The sequence below is a fragment of the Medicago sativa genome, chromosome 3 (assembly GCF_051527215.1).
Source record: "Medicago sativa cultivar Bolivia chromosome 3, Bolivia_mono, whole genome shotgun sequence".
Lineage (NCBI taxonomy): Eukaryota > Viridiplantae > Streptophyta > Magnoliopsida > Fabales > Fabaceae > Medicago > Medicago sativa.
The window spans coordinates 27,419,912-27,434,432 of record NC_140751.1 but is presented as its reverse complement, the minus strand read 5'-3'; the positions used below and the strand labels follow the sequence as shown (position 1 = coordinate 27,434,432).

At 36.4% G+C, this 14,521-nt stretch overlaps 1 long non-coding RNA gene and 1 pseudogene across 5 annotated transcripts in view; one reads left to right on the top strand and one right to left on the bottom strand.

The window, feature by feature from the left end:
* The window catches only part of LOC146936840 (putative disease resistance RPP13-like protein 1 pseudogene), a 79,166-nt pseudogene that overhangs the window by 26,728 nt on the left and 37,917 nt on the right, over window positions 1–14,521 (top strand). The window lies entirely within an intron of this gene.
* LOC146936843 (uncharacterized) lies at window positions 9,481–10,085 on the bottom strand. Its single transcript, XR_015033211.1, has 2 exons — window positions 9,971–10,085; window positions 9,481–9,832 (listed from the first exon to the last, which is right to left on the bottom strand). It is a non-coding gene; the product is annotated as an uncharacterized LOC146936843 (long non-coding RNA).

Sequence of the window (14,521 nt, the reverse complement as noted above, 5' to 3'; positions counted from 1 at the left end):
GTGATGAAGAGCAGCATGTGGTATATTTGAAAAAGATGTTTGAAAGACTGAGAAAGTACAAGCTGCGGTTGAATCCTAACAAGTGCACATTTGGTGTAAGATCTGGAAAGTTGCTAGGCTTCATTGTCAGCCAGAGAGGCATTGAAGTTGACCCTGACAAAGTCCGAGCCATCAGAGAGATGCCGGCCCCTCAAACTGAGAAGCAAGTCAGAGGTTTCCTCGGACGTCTGAATTATATTTCAAGATTCATATCTCACATGACTACTACCTGTGGACCAATTTTCAAATTGCTCAGAAAGAACCAGCCTGTTGTATGGAATGACGAATGTCAGGAAGCTTTTGATAGCATTAAAGAATACCTGTTGGAACCACCTATCCTTGTCCCGCCAGTGGAAGGAAGGCCTTTGATTATGTATCTATCAGTGTTAGACGATTCAGTGGGTTGTGTTCTCGGTCAACAAGACGAGACTGGTAAGAAAGAGCATGCCATCTACTATCTGAGCAAGAAATTCACCGACTGTGAGACTCGGTACACAATGCTTGAAAAAACCTGTTGTGCTTTAGCTTGGGCTGCCAAACGCCTGCGTCATTATATGGTGAATCATACAACTTGGTTGATATCCCGAATGGATCCGATCAAGTACATCTTTGAAAAGCCTGCTGTTACTGGAAAGATCGCACGTTGGCAAATGTTGTTGTCTGAATATGATATTGTGTACAAAGCTCAGAAAGCAATCAAAGGAAGTGTCCTTGCTGAGCATCTTGCCTGTCAACTTCTTGATGATTACCAGCCAATTAAGTTTGATTTCCCTGATGAAGAGGTTATGTATCTGAAAGCAAAAGACTGTGAAGAGCCACTGATCAATGAAGGGCCAGATCCCAATAGCAAGTGGGGACTGGTGTTTGATGGTGCCGTTAATGCTTATGGTAAAGGAATTGGAGCCATCATTGTAACTCCACAGGGGCACCACATTCCTTTCACCGCTCGAATAACTTTTGAATGCACAAACAACATAGCTGAGTATGAAGCATGCATCTTGGGCATTGAAGAAGCCCTTGACCTGAGAATCAAACACCTTGACATCTATGGAGACTCTGCACTTGTTATTAATCAGATAAAGGGCGAATGGGAGACTCATCATGAGAAGTTGATCCCATACCGTGACTATGCAAGACGTCTGTTGACATACTTTACAAAGGTTGAGCTGCACCACATCCCTCGAGATGAAAATCAGATGGCTGATGCTCTGGCCACTTTGTCTTCCATGTTTCGTGTGAATCATTGGAATGATGTGCCCGTAATCAAAGTACAGCGTCTTGATAGACCCGCTCATGTGTTTACTATTGAAAATATGCCAGATCAAGCTGATAAAGATGTGAATGATAAAAAGCCTTGGTATTACAACATCAAACAATTCTTGCAGAATCGTGAATATCCACCTGGTGCTTCCAACAGAGATAAAAAGACTTTGAGACGATGGGCTAGCAGATTCCTTCTGGACGGAGAAATCCTATACAAAAGGAACTATGACATGGTCTTGTTGAGATGTGTTGACAAACAAGAAGCTGAGAAATTGATGCATGATGTACATGATGGTACCTTTGGGACCCATGCTTCGGGTCACACCATGTCAAGAAAACTGTTAAGAGCCGGCTATTACTGGATAACCATGGAGCGTGACTGCCACAAACATGCTAAGAGATGCCACAAGTGTCAAATTTATGCTGATAAGATTCATGTGCCTCCGCATGCCCTCAATGTTATATCTTCCCCATGGCCTTTCTCTATGTGGGGCATTGATATGATCGGAAGAATTGAGCCAAAAGCTTCCAATGGACATCGTTTCATTCTGGTGGCAATTGATTATTTCACCAAGTGGGTTGAAGCCGCTTCCTATGCAAATGTGACCAAGCAAGTGGTTGTCAAGTTTATCAAGAATAACATTATCTGTCGATACGGTGTTCCTAACAAGATCATCACTGACAATGGTTCCAATCTGAACAATAGTATGATGCAAGCTTTATGTGAAGAATTCAAAATTGAACATCACAACTCTTCTCCTTATAGACCTCAAATGAATGGTGCAGTTGAGGCCGCTAACAAGAACATCAAGAAGATTGTTCAGAAGATGGTCACTACTTACAAAGACTGGCATGAGATGCTACCTTTTGCCTTGCATGGTTATCGTACTACAGTGCGCAGTTCGACCGGGGCAACTCCTTTCTCTCTTGTATATGGTATGGAAGCAGTTCTCCCTCTGGAAGTGGAGATTCCATCTCTTCGGGTAATCATGGAAGCAAAGTTAACTGAGGCTGAATGGTGTCAAAGTCGGTATGACCAGTTGAATCTGATTGAAGAGAAACGTATGGATGCTATGACTCATGGACAGTTGTATCAAGTGCGAATGAAGAATGCTTTTGACAAGAAAGTCCGACCTCGAGAATTCAAGGAAGGCGAACTTGTATTGAAAAGAAGGATAAGTCAGCAACCCGACCCAAGGGGCAAGTGGACACCTAACTATGAAGGTCCTTATGTTGTCAAAAAGGCCTTCTCTGGTGGTGCTTTGATTCTTACACACATGGATGGTGTTGAGCTTCCAAACCCTGTTAATGCCGATATAGTCAAGAAATACTTTGTCTAGAAAGAAAAGAACAGCGTGGTAGGTCGAAAACCCGAAAGGGCGGCCTAGGCAAAAAAGCGCTTCCCGGTGGATCGAAAACCCGAAAGGGCGATCCAGGCAAAAGTTAGGGACAAAAAAATGAATATGAAAAAGCTCGCTGAGATTGTACGCAACTCAGGCAAGAATGAGCGCCTCGATGAGCCGAAAACCCGAAAGGGCGGTTCATGCAAGAATGAGGTTGACAATAAAAGACAAGTAACTATATCTGGCAAATCACCATCACCCCTTGGGGCATCTGCAACTGTCAATGATCGTCTTCATCAGAGGCTTCTGTACTTGTGAATTCAAAGTTTCTATGAAATGTAGCGGTCATCGTGTTCAATGTGTCACCAACCAATAAAATTACCATTTTCCAAGCTTTGTAAATCCGTGAAGTCACGCCATTGGCTGACTCTCACTCTTTTACATTAATTTGAGCCTTTCTATTGTTTGAAATTCTATTTTCTTTCTATTTTCAATGCTATATACAAAACATTTTCTTTCTATTTGATAATGTCAATGTCTGGAACAAACATCTTTGAAAATTAAAAAACCTTTTTTTGTCTATTTTGAAAGTAAACCTGAGCAACAGGGTACATTTTATTGAAACATGCATGAATAAATGAGTGTCAATGTCTATTTCAATACATGTTACAAGCAGGTTACTCCCCAGGATGATCTGTGGTCAATGGCAAGAATGAAAAAACAAAAAAAAAATGAAAAAGTACAAATGAAAAGCTCGCTAAGTTGAAAACCCGAAAGGGCGGCCTAGGCAAAAATGAGCACCCCGCTGATTGACAACCTATGAAGGCAATTCAGGCAAAAATGGGGCAATGAAAAGAATTTATTCCCCGGTGAATCGAAAACCCGAAAGGGCGGTTCAGGCAAAAATGGGGTTTGAAAATGAAAAATGAAAGAATGAAATATTGAAAAAGCATTGACCACAGGTGCGAACATCCAATATTTACCCAGCACTGACACGCCTAGCAACGGCGACCTGTATCCAAGAACCTTCCAAGGGTCCTCCTTTACAAGTTTTATTGCCCTCAGCCATGGTTCCGATACGTCTCTCAAACGACGGTCTCTCCAAAGAGGTTTCCCCCTGTGAATATGTTGCAGCACGAGCCACTACGTGCCCAATCTTCCAATGTTGCGTCTGCCTTTGTGAAACTTCTCTGTCAAGCTACAAATCAATCATGCATTTCAAGCATTCCTACATGCATAATCATGCATTTTATGTGCTCATGCATCTAATAATCTTGCTATACCATGCATACATGTTGCATATCCAACTCTCAACTGCCAAAATTCAATCCAAATTTCAACTGCCAAACTCAATCTCAATTTCAATTCCAATTCCAACTGTCAAATTCGAAGCAATTTCCAATCTCCAATTTCAATTCCAATTTCAATGACAACCTCCAATGTCAATATCCAATTTCAATTCCAATTTCTATGACAATCTCCAATGTCAATATCCAAAGTCAATTCCAATTTCAATGTCAATCTCCAATTTCAATTCCAATGTCAATGTCAAATGTCAATGTCAAATGTCAATTTCCAATGCCAATGTCAATGTCAATGTCAAATGTCAATGTCAATTTCAACTTTCCAAGCCAATGTCAATGTCAATTTCAACTTTCAATCCAATTCCAATCCAAATTCAATGTCAATTGCAACTCTCCAATCCAATGTCTACGTCTATGTCTCTGCTCAATCTCAATTCTCAATCTCTTTTTCAATGTCAACTTTCAATTCAATCCAAATCAATGTCAATTTACCCTTGGGCCAACAAAAATGGTCATGTCTATTTGCAAATCAGGTCAATGACAATTTACCCTCAAATGGTATCTTGTTAAACCAGACTCTCAATTTGTATCTTGTTACTGGTCAAGTGCCAGGTTCGATCCAAAAAAAAGAACCACTTGTACCAGTTTATATACCTATGCTTCCGGACAAACGGCAAGTTCGATGTGAAGAACAGTTTGTACCCAGCTTATGCTTTGTTATCGGTCAAACGACAAGTTCAGTCCAGAGAACAGTTTGTACCTAGCTTATGCTTTGTTATCGGTCAAACAGCAAGTTCGATCTGGGGAACAGTTTGTACCCAGCTTATGCTTTGTTATCGGTCAAACGGCAAGTTCGATTTGAAAAAGAACAGTTTGCACCTTCCCACGTGATGTGGTGATAATCTCACAAGCAAGTTCGATCCAAAGAAACAGCTTGTATCAACCCTTTTGTCTATGTCTCCAGCCAAACAGCCAGTTCAATCTAAAAGAACAGTTTGTGTCTGCCTATCTGTTTGTATCTCCAATCAAGTGTCGAGTTCGATCCAAAGAACCGCTTGTATCTGCCTATACGTCTATGTCTCCGGTCAAGTGCCAAGTTCAATCCCAAGAGCAACTTGCACCTATCTCTTGTTTGTATTCCTTGGTCAAGTGGCTAGTTCGACCCAAAGAACAACTTGCACCTTATTCTCTACTCCCTGGTTTGTCTACCCTGTCCATGTCTATCTGAATCCCCGGTGACATGATAGGTTCCATAGACTCCAGTTGCTTGTCCTGCATTCATAACCAAAATGTTGCATGGCATTCATATTTCTGAAAATCTGAAAACGTATTTTTATGTCCAAAAGCAGTGCAAATGTTAATATTTAAGTATCTTCGTCCTGTCAACTCTAAGACTTCGTCTCTTGACTCTCCGGACAAAGAAACTTAAATAGGGGCAGCTGTTATACCCTAATTTTGGACCTAAAAATACCAATTCAATTCTTCTTTTCTTGCATTTTAAGTCATTTGATATGTCTCTGATCAATGACATCTTTCTCTGCATTTTATTTCAATATTCTTTGCAAAATTTACATGTAAGGGTATTTTAGTCATTTCCTATGTCAAATGTCTCTCAGTCTTTTAAAATTTTGTTTGAGTCCTTTCAAGTAGTTTGAATAAGTCTCTATTTCATTCTATGTCAAAATCCATTTTAAAAATTGCATTTGAAGTCATTTTAGGTCAGTTTTGCCCCTAGGGGCATTTTAGTCTTTTCAAGTGTCAAAGCACTGTTTAAATCCTAAAAATTGTCTCTGAGTCTTTCCAGTTGGTCTAAATAATTTTTGTTTCAATTCTTGTTAAAAATCCATTTTAATTCGCATCTGAGTCATTTTTGGTCGTTTTAGCCCCAGGGGCGTTTTGGTCATTTCACACGAAATTTTGGCAGAGAGAGGTTACTTTAAAGTACCTCATTTAGGCCATTGGTTCGTTTTAGTCCGTTTTGTCAAATTTTAGACGTTTCACTTTACGTTTAGTCAAATTACTATTTTTTTTTATTCCCATTTTATTTTTTAGTTTTTTTCTAAGTCCTAAAGTTTCTAATATTGCATTTTAGCCCTTTATATCATTTTATTTCTTTTTAGGTTTTATTTTTTTAGTCCTTTGAGTCCTTTAAACCCTTTAAGTCATTTTTTTTTTTGCGTTTTAAGTCCTTTTTTCAATTGCAGTCCAGTCCTTTAACTTCAACAATTTGCAAATTGGTCCAGAGTCCATTTTTTAGTCCAAACTTAGTCCAGGGTACGTGTCAGCACTTCATTGGGCAAGAGGAACACTTGGCACCTATAAAATGGTGCCAACTCAGGTCAAAGGGTCAGAATACACCACACAATCATCGCCAACTCATCAAAAAAACAGAATCACCAACTCATTTTCACGCGCACTACGCGCCACCACAACAGAATCCAAAAACACCGTAACAAACTAAAACCACCGCAATCAAAATCAATCACCGCCACAAAGATTCTCAAACTCATCAATTCACAACAAAAATCCACAAATTCATCACGGATTCTTGCCAGATTCATCAACAATTACGCAAATTCAGCATGAATATTACAAGAACATAATCAAAACCATTCAATTCGAAGTTTTCTTTCAAAATTTTTCGCATCAAGTTCTCAGCGATTTTTCTGCGAAAAACCTCATCATCGAACGTTTTCTTCTTCCTCTTGCAATTCAAGCCCGTAGGCGATCACAAGACGAAGGTCTGAGAAGAGAAGAAAGGGGAAATTGAAGCAAGATCACAGTTCGAAGAAGAGAAAGACCAAAACACCGATTTATTTTCGGTCCCGAAGCTTGCTCCAGGATCTTTTGTTCGAATCTCCAAACAATTTCAGGTATATTCAAGAAAAACCTTCTCGTTTTTGCTCATATTCATCATCGAAGGTTGAAATCAAGAATAAACGGTGAATCGAAGGAAAATTCTGAAAAAAGTTTCGAAGAAGTTCGAACGAAACCCTAGAAGTATGATTCGTCCAAGATTCACCGTTTATTTCATCAATTGAGGTTCAAATCCATGATTAATGAAGAAAGTAGTTCGAATTAGGGTTTTGATTCAGAAAAATTTGAAAAGAAAGTTGAAACCCTAAAAAACGTAAGGATCCAAAATCAAACCTGTAGAAACATGTAGATCGAAACGTTTTGAACGCTCGTCTTCAAAGAACTTGTAGATCGAAACGTTTCGAACTCTTGTTCTCCAAAAAAGTCAAAATCGAACGGTTCGAACAACTTTCTTCAGAAAAATAGCAAGATCGAAGTGTTTCGTGTCCATTCTATGTTTGATTTGAGTGTTGATTCATAGTTCATAGTCCAAAATCATGTTTGATGTGTGAATGCCATGAACGGCGCCGCTAGGGTTAGGGTGAGAAGAAGAGAGAACGAGAGAAATCTGAGAGAAGAGAGAGAAACGAATGGGAAAATGAAATGAACCGGTCTTCAAGACTTTTTATAAGCAGACTGAACCGGTTTGGTTCAGTCTTGGACCACTGGCTTTGCGTCCTGGCCGTTAGATCTAGGGGTTGATCCAGTTGGATCAATCCAACGGCCTTCTGTGATTCCTGAAGGATCCAGGATCCGTTCCTCCCTTGGGCTTGGGTTTGGGCCTAGTCTTACTGCGTGTTTCCTTGTTTTTTTGCTATTTTTGTCACTGTTTCTTGCTATTTGCACACCTTCATGCTCAAAAACTTAGTTAAAAATTCCAAACCATTTTTCCATGCTTTCTTGATATTTTCTTGGTGTTTTTCTAATACTTTTACACTGGAAATTTTGATAAAAAATATATAGACAATTTTAGTGTTATTTTCTTGAATTTTATGTTAAAAAGTGGTGAAAATTGGTTCAACTTTGTTTCTTGTCCTTGGTGCATGCTTGTGATACATAATATGAGTGCCTATAATTTTTAGCCACTGTTTGAACATGATTTTGATACTTGTGTGTGAAATTTAGTTAGTTACTTAGCTTACAAGTTACTTGTGTAAATAAATAATGTAAATATGCTTAAAATTTGTTTTAAAATGCTAAGTAAATCATGTTGCCTTAATTCCCATTCCAAGACTTGTTTCTAAACCCTTAAAAATGCATTGGAATGTGGGGGATTATAGGTCATATGGTCCTTGCATTCTATGAATAAATTTTAGCCATGTTTGCACTCATTTTCTATCCTTTATATTCTAGTACTTCTCTTACTTCATTTCCTTTGATATTGTCATGTGCTACTAACTCCTTTCATTTCATGTTTCATCATTTCATAAGCATCTTCATTTCATCCCATATTCATCTCTATTTCTTTCTTGCAACTTAATTTGTACCAAAGTTAGAATGTAAACACTTAGGAGTTTTGTAATATTTTTCCTTTATGCACTTTTTAATTTCTTGGCAAAGAGGTCATAGAATGTATCTAGGGTATGATGTAAAGGACAATGGACTCTAATGATGTACACCGACACAAGCACCGACACATGCACACACATCACTTTAGATATAGCTAGAATATGCATGTTTAGATGTATGTTTAGGATTGTATGTTTAGATGAATGTCTAGGATTTATATTTAGAAAAACCAATTTTCCAAACAAATGTGAACAACTTCACTCAAACCTTTCCCAAATAAACCTTGGGATCCAAAATCCCATTGTATTTTCTTTTTCATTTTCTTAATCAAAATTCAATGAAAGTAATCAAACTTTGACTCCTTTTGCAAATGACTAATCCAACCCCACTTTTTACAATCTCATGCCCTTGAGGCCTCTTTCTATTCTTCAAAATCCCATTTTCAAACTTAAAATCAAACAACAAAAAACAAAAACATTTTTGAGAGAGAACTACGGTGGATTTGATCCCTTAAACGGGTACGTAGGCAAGGAACAAAATTCCTTCAATTCAACTAAAATAAAACTCCAAAAACATTCTTCTCCCTCCAATTCTTCACTTAGAAACTCTTAGGTTTAAATAAACACTTTCAAAATAGCATTTAAAAATAAAGCGCGCGCGTAGAAATTAAAAGACGGTTCCTATAGGATACTATAGTCGTTATGGGTGCCTAACACCTTCCCATAGCGAAAACAACTCCCGGACCTCGATTCTCAAGGGTTTTGCTTACTTTTTCCCTTCCCAAGAAAAAATAAGATATCACCGGTTTAAAAGGTTCAAACGTAATCAATGTTTGACACCCGAAAACCAAGATAAAACAGCAAGCTAGTAGTAAAAATGAATTTTCCATAGCAACATAACTACAATTTAACATAGCAATTTCACAGCAAATCCATAGCTAAGTATTACAATACAATTACACTACAAATCCCCAGCTAAACTTTCTTTTCAGTTTTTTTTTTTCTTTTCGTGATTATTTTTAAATAAATTAATATATTTAACGCACTGCCAATCAATTAATAAGCAACTTTAAATGAACACACCACGAGAAATCAAAAACAAGTATTGCAAAATAAGTTTGGTCATACAATATTAATCAAATATGAAGTTATACAAGAGATTCTTCATTTGTAACCAAAAAGAGATTCTTCATATTATAACAAGAGTTGAGCTTATATACATGAGATTATTCATATTAGACCACAATTCAATTTGTTAAGAACAATTATGCAGGAAAAATAAAGGACATATCACAGGGAAAGAGAGACAAAGATTACCAATCTCGTCTGTGATTCCAGCAGATCTATTGTGCAGAGGCCAGAATCTCCTCTCCTTGATAGAGTTCCTCTCCATTATTGTACTTAGACATGTAGAGACGACACAATCATCTGAAGCTCACATATTCCATGTCGTTGTATCACATTTCTCAACGGCCTCTGTAAGACAAGTCCCAATGTATGCAACCGAAGAGTTATGCTCCTGCCAATGATCATAATAGTTTCATTTGTTAGAAGCTAGTCACACTTCAATAACTTTAGGTAGATTGGAATCAAAATGAATACATATATATTAACTTGAGTAAAATGATAGATCAATGTATGATAGTTTAAATCACACCTTGTTTCCACCATCATTGAAGCTGCTTCAAGCACAAGATGATGTAAGTGATTATCAGTGGTATACATTCTAGCATAAGCAACATTTCCAATACATGACCACCGTTCAGTCCAAACCTGTAGCATTGAGGAATATAAGTAGTGAGCGCACATTTAAGACACAAGGCAACAAAGCTATTTAACAATCAATATACCTTTATTTACGATTCTTTGAGGCTTAAATTTAACTCAGGAATATAAAGATTCAACCTAAGCAATATAATAAACCCATGAATTCAAAGCTTATCATGTGCAAAACAACTACCACAAACAACTATAGACGCACGATTTCAACTTTAGATGCTATAAAAACTCAATAAAATTGACATCCACCATTAAGGGAAGGTCCTTTGAACATATACCTTAAAACTCACATACAGATGTAAAATTGACATCCACCCAGGAATTGCTTACTAGTTTAAATTGACATCCACCATAGGCACAACACTAATTCAAGCAATAAAATACACAATGCATAATATGCCTACCAACAAGTTTTTAAGGCATGATAATATTTACAATTAAGGGAAGGTCCTTTGAACATATACCTTAAAACCCACGTATAGATGTAAAGCAATATGCCTATCAACAAGTTCCAACGCTGCATCTCTGACAGATATTGCAGGGCCACAAAAGATACCTTTTAACGGATAATTGTGGTAGCTTATCACCAAATACCTCTCGATCGGCATCTGCAATGATACTACCTCATTCATCAAATTCAAAACTAAATACGAGATAATAAAAACTTACAAATGAGGCTAGTATTGAACAAAATTAACATGAGAGGTTGACAATTACTTATACTGCACAAGGAGGCAGGAGAGGTGCATGCAAACACTTGGTTTTTCATGTGCTACTCTCATAGAAACCAAACAAATAAACATGATTTTACTGCAAGAGCACAACAAACAGTAATACATTTAGAAAACATGACAACTACTCAATCTCAGAGGGTAAGAAACTAAATTGTTTATGTTCCCTCTCAGAGGTTGTGTCGTCGGCCGCTTTGCATCTAATAAAACAGAGCAATATGGTTCCATTCAGAAACTCTTAGAATGCATAAAATTAAATGTTATGACTGGCTTTAAGCTTAACAGAGATGTGCCCAATTCAAATTTGAACTCGCATACAGTTCTTAATTTACAATGGTATCTAACTAAAATCGTAAAGCATACACGGCCAGACAATGGAAGCAAGTTGAAGCTTGCTACTATCCCTACTAAACAACAATGTATGTGCCAGAAACTTCAATTCGAGCATCTCAAGTCAAACTTTGAAGGACAAAACTAGTTGTCCTAGTTAATCGAGTACATAATTATATATCAAAGATTTTAAAAATCAAAAGACAAGATATATGGATAGAGAATGCAACTCACCTGGTTGTTTTCAATTTGCAAGGAATCTTATTTGTCTCAGAAAAAATATCAAGGTAAGCAGAATACTCAATTGGCTCTCCAAACTTAGAATTGGCGTATTGGTGGTATAACGCATGCGTGTCTAAGTATTGACCAAAAGCTTCCTGAAACAGCGGTATTCATTCAATTAGAAACAGCAATGAATTACTGTTGTTTTTGGATTTTCAAACTGTTGTATTTGAATTTCCAAATTTTATTATCTACCGAAGTTGTTACTAGGTTGAGTCACGACCAGGTCGCTCTCTTTAAGACGTTTCGTGGCACTACCCAAAATTGTGCAAGGTAGACTATCAACCACGCCGCCTCCAGGATAAAACAAGCCCAGCTACAACTGTGCGGTTAACTACTGCACTGTAGAAAACCGTTCGAGAATTACACCTTCAAATATGGTACTAAGACCACTCTTTAATACTGAAACCACTTTAATATGGTATTATTACCATTCTATATGGTGCTAAGACCACTCAAATATGGTGTTTCCACCATTCTAACTTTTAAGTTCTCCAAACTTTCAATATGGTACTACGACCACTCAAATATGGTGATACCACCATTTCTCCTCAAATAGAAAAATATTTAAATAATTTATATACTGTTAAGATCATTCATAATTTCGACGGGACATTATTATTACGAAAGGGACTATGATCTTAATAGTACTCTTTATTCCGAAGGGACATATATTATCGAAAGGGACTATGAACTTAAGACCATTCTTAATTCCTAAGGGACATTAAATCGAAAAGGGACTATGGTCTTAAGAACACTCTTAATTCCGAAGGGACAGAAAGGAGTAGAAAAAGGAGAAGGACTTGTTAAACAAGTCGAAGGAGGGAGAAGAGATGAAAGACTCGTCAACACAAGTCAAAAAAGGGAGAAGAGAGAAAGAGTTCCAGACAACTCAATGAAACTCTTTGGTGTGTGGAATGTACTGTGTGAGCTCTCTATTTATAGAAAAAATTCACAACTAATAAGTGAGAAAACTTTGGGAACAAGTAATACATTACTTTGTCATTAAGTAATTCACATATTAGATCTAGTACAAAAATATCTTAATTGAGTACCAAAATATATTATATTTAGTACAAAAATATTTTAGCAAAACTTGCAAAACTTGGGGACTAAGAAAGCACTTTCTAATAATGATTAAATTAATTATTTAATTTATCATTTTCCAAATAATAAAATATATATCAATATATATTTTTCTCTAGTGCTTATGTACCCCCATTAATTAGAGGTACACCCCCACTATATAAACACTACTAATGTGTGTGTTCCATCCGATGTGGGACTTCCACTTTTTTCAATTCACACAACACTAGTTCTACCCAACATGAGAATTTGTGTTTAGTCTTTTTAACTCAATTTCCACACATGTTCCAACAATTACAACATTTGCAGCTCCAAATTTCAAAGAATATCCGATAAAAGATATTCTTACCATAGTTTATTTTCTGGATCATCCAAGGTATGACCTCATCATTCTAGCATTAAAACTCTTCATAAGGCTGCACGTATATAGAAGTTAGATCTTGAAGCATAATGTTTATTTTAGTCCGACAGTCAAAACTTCAAAACAAGAAAAGATCTATCGAGAATAAAATAAAGTCATCCACTTTTAATATAGAGCTAGGCTAGTAAAACTTTTAATCTTGATGCATATGCTCATAAACTGCATGAGCAAAGTAGTCATCCACTTCATCTTCCCAAGTATCAATTACACTTTCTAAAGGAACGGGGAGATAAGAAAATGATCATATCATTATTATTATAAGTTAACACAAAGATAACACGGCAATATGAGTATGATGTATGTTAAATTAAATTACTAATCTATCTATCTAGTAAATTGTATTGACACTGATAGAGGTAGAGCATACCTTACTTGACCAAGTCCTGTTTAGCACTAGTGAACCCTGCAAAAGAAAGGTACATACATTTTCAAATAGTGAATAATATCCAGTTATCTGGCTTAAATTTAAAGCCAATTTTCTGCATGTATAAATTACCTGCTGGTTGGGAAAAATGCTAACATCTTCCAGGATTCCCCATTGTTAATATAGTTTCTACATCTTTATTTCCTTGAGGCGTGTTAGACACCTGCAAAGACAGTCACGGATGATGCCATATCCAATATGTGAATGCATGAAATTTTAAAATTACAGAAGTAAAACTTTGATATTGCAGCACAATAGTATTGCAGCACAATGAGGCACATGCAATTGGATTTGCAAACCTTTACACAAATCTCTAATATGAACAACATATGAAAGGTTCACAACAATAGAACTACCTACATTTAATTGAGAAAGAAGTAGAGAACAAGTCGAGTATGTCGAAATCAGTATATTCTATAACTAAAATGCAATACTGAAATATATGAACAAATCCTACATCTGTCTTTCTTTACCAAAAACAATGGCAGATCTTACGTCTACTTTTTATCCATTTAAAAACCGACATGTCGCACACTATATTCGCCACTACTTCTCAACACAAAACATTGTAAAATATAATTTAGACACAAACACAAACCATCAGAACTTCAAATCTATGTGAAGTGAATGGATTCAAAACTTAAGATCACAAATCAGAGACAAAAACATAAAGCAAGACTAGAATTACATAATTATTTCATCTATTAAGCACAAAACTAATTAATGTTGAAATAAGCACTTATTTCAAGCTTACTTCACAAATTAATAGCCTGTTTAGATTGACTTAAGTGAACTTATTTACAGAAATAAGCACTTATGAGACCGTTTGTAAGACTTAAAGAATCAACTTATGATGTTTCCATGTGTTGTTTTTTTAGCTTATTTACATAAGCTCTTTGAGATAGCTTTTGAAAATAACTTATAGCTTATCTACAAACCTTTTGACAGCAGTTTGTTATAACTTATAACTTATTGTCATTTTGAATGCCTAAATCCGTATTCACACACATGTTAAATTGCAAAATCAAATCAAACATAGCAATTGCAACTGAAAATCAAATCTAGGAAAAAGCTTCAACTCATCCACAATCATAATCTCGTTATTCATAATCAATCACTCACATATAATGTTGTAATATTCATAATCAATCACTC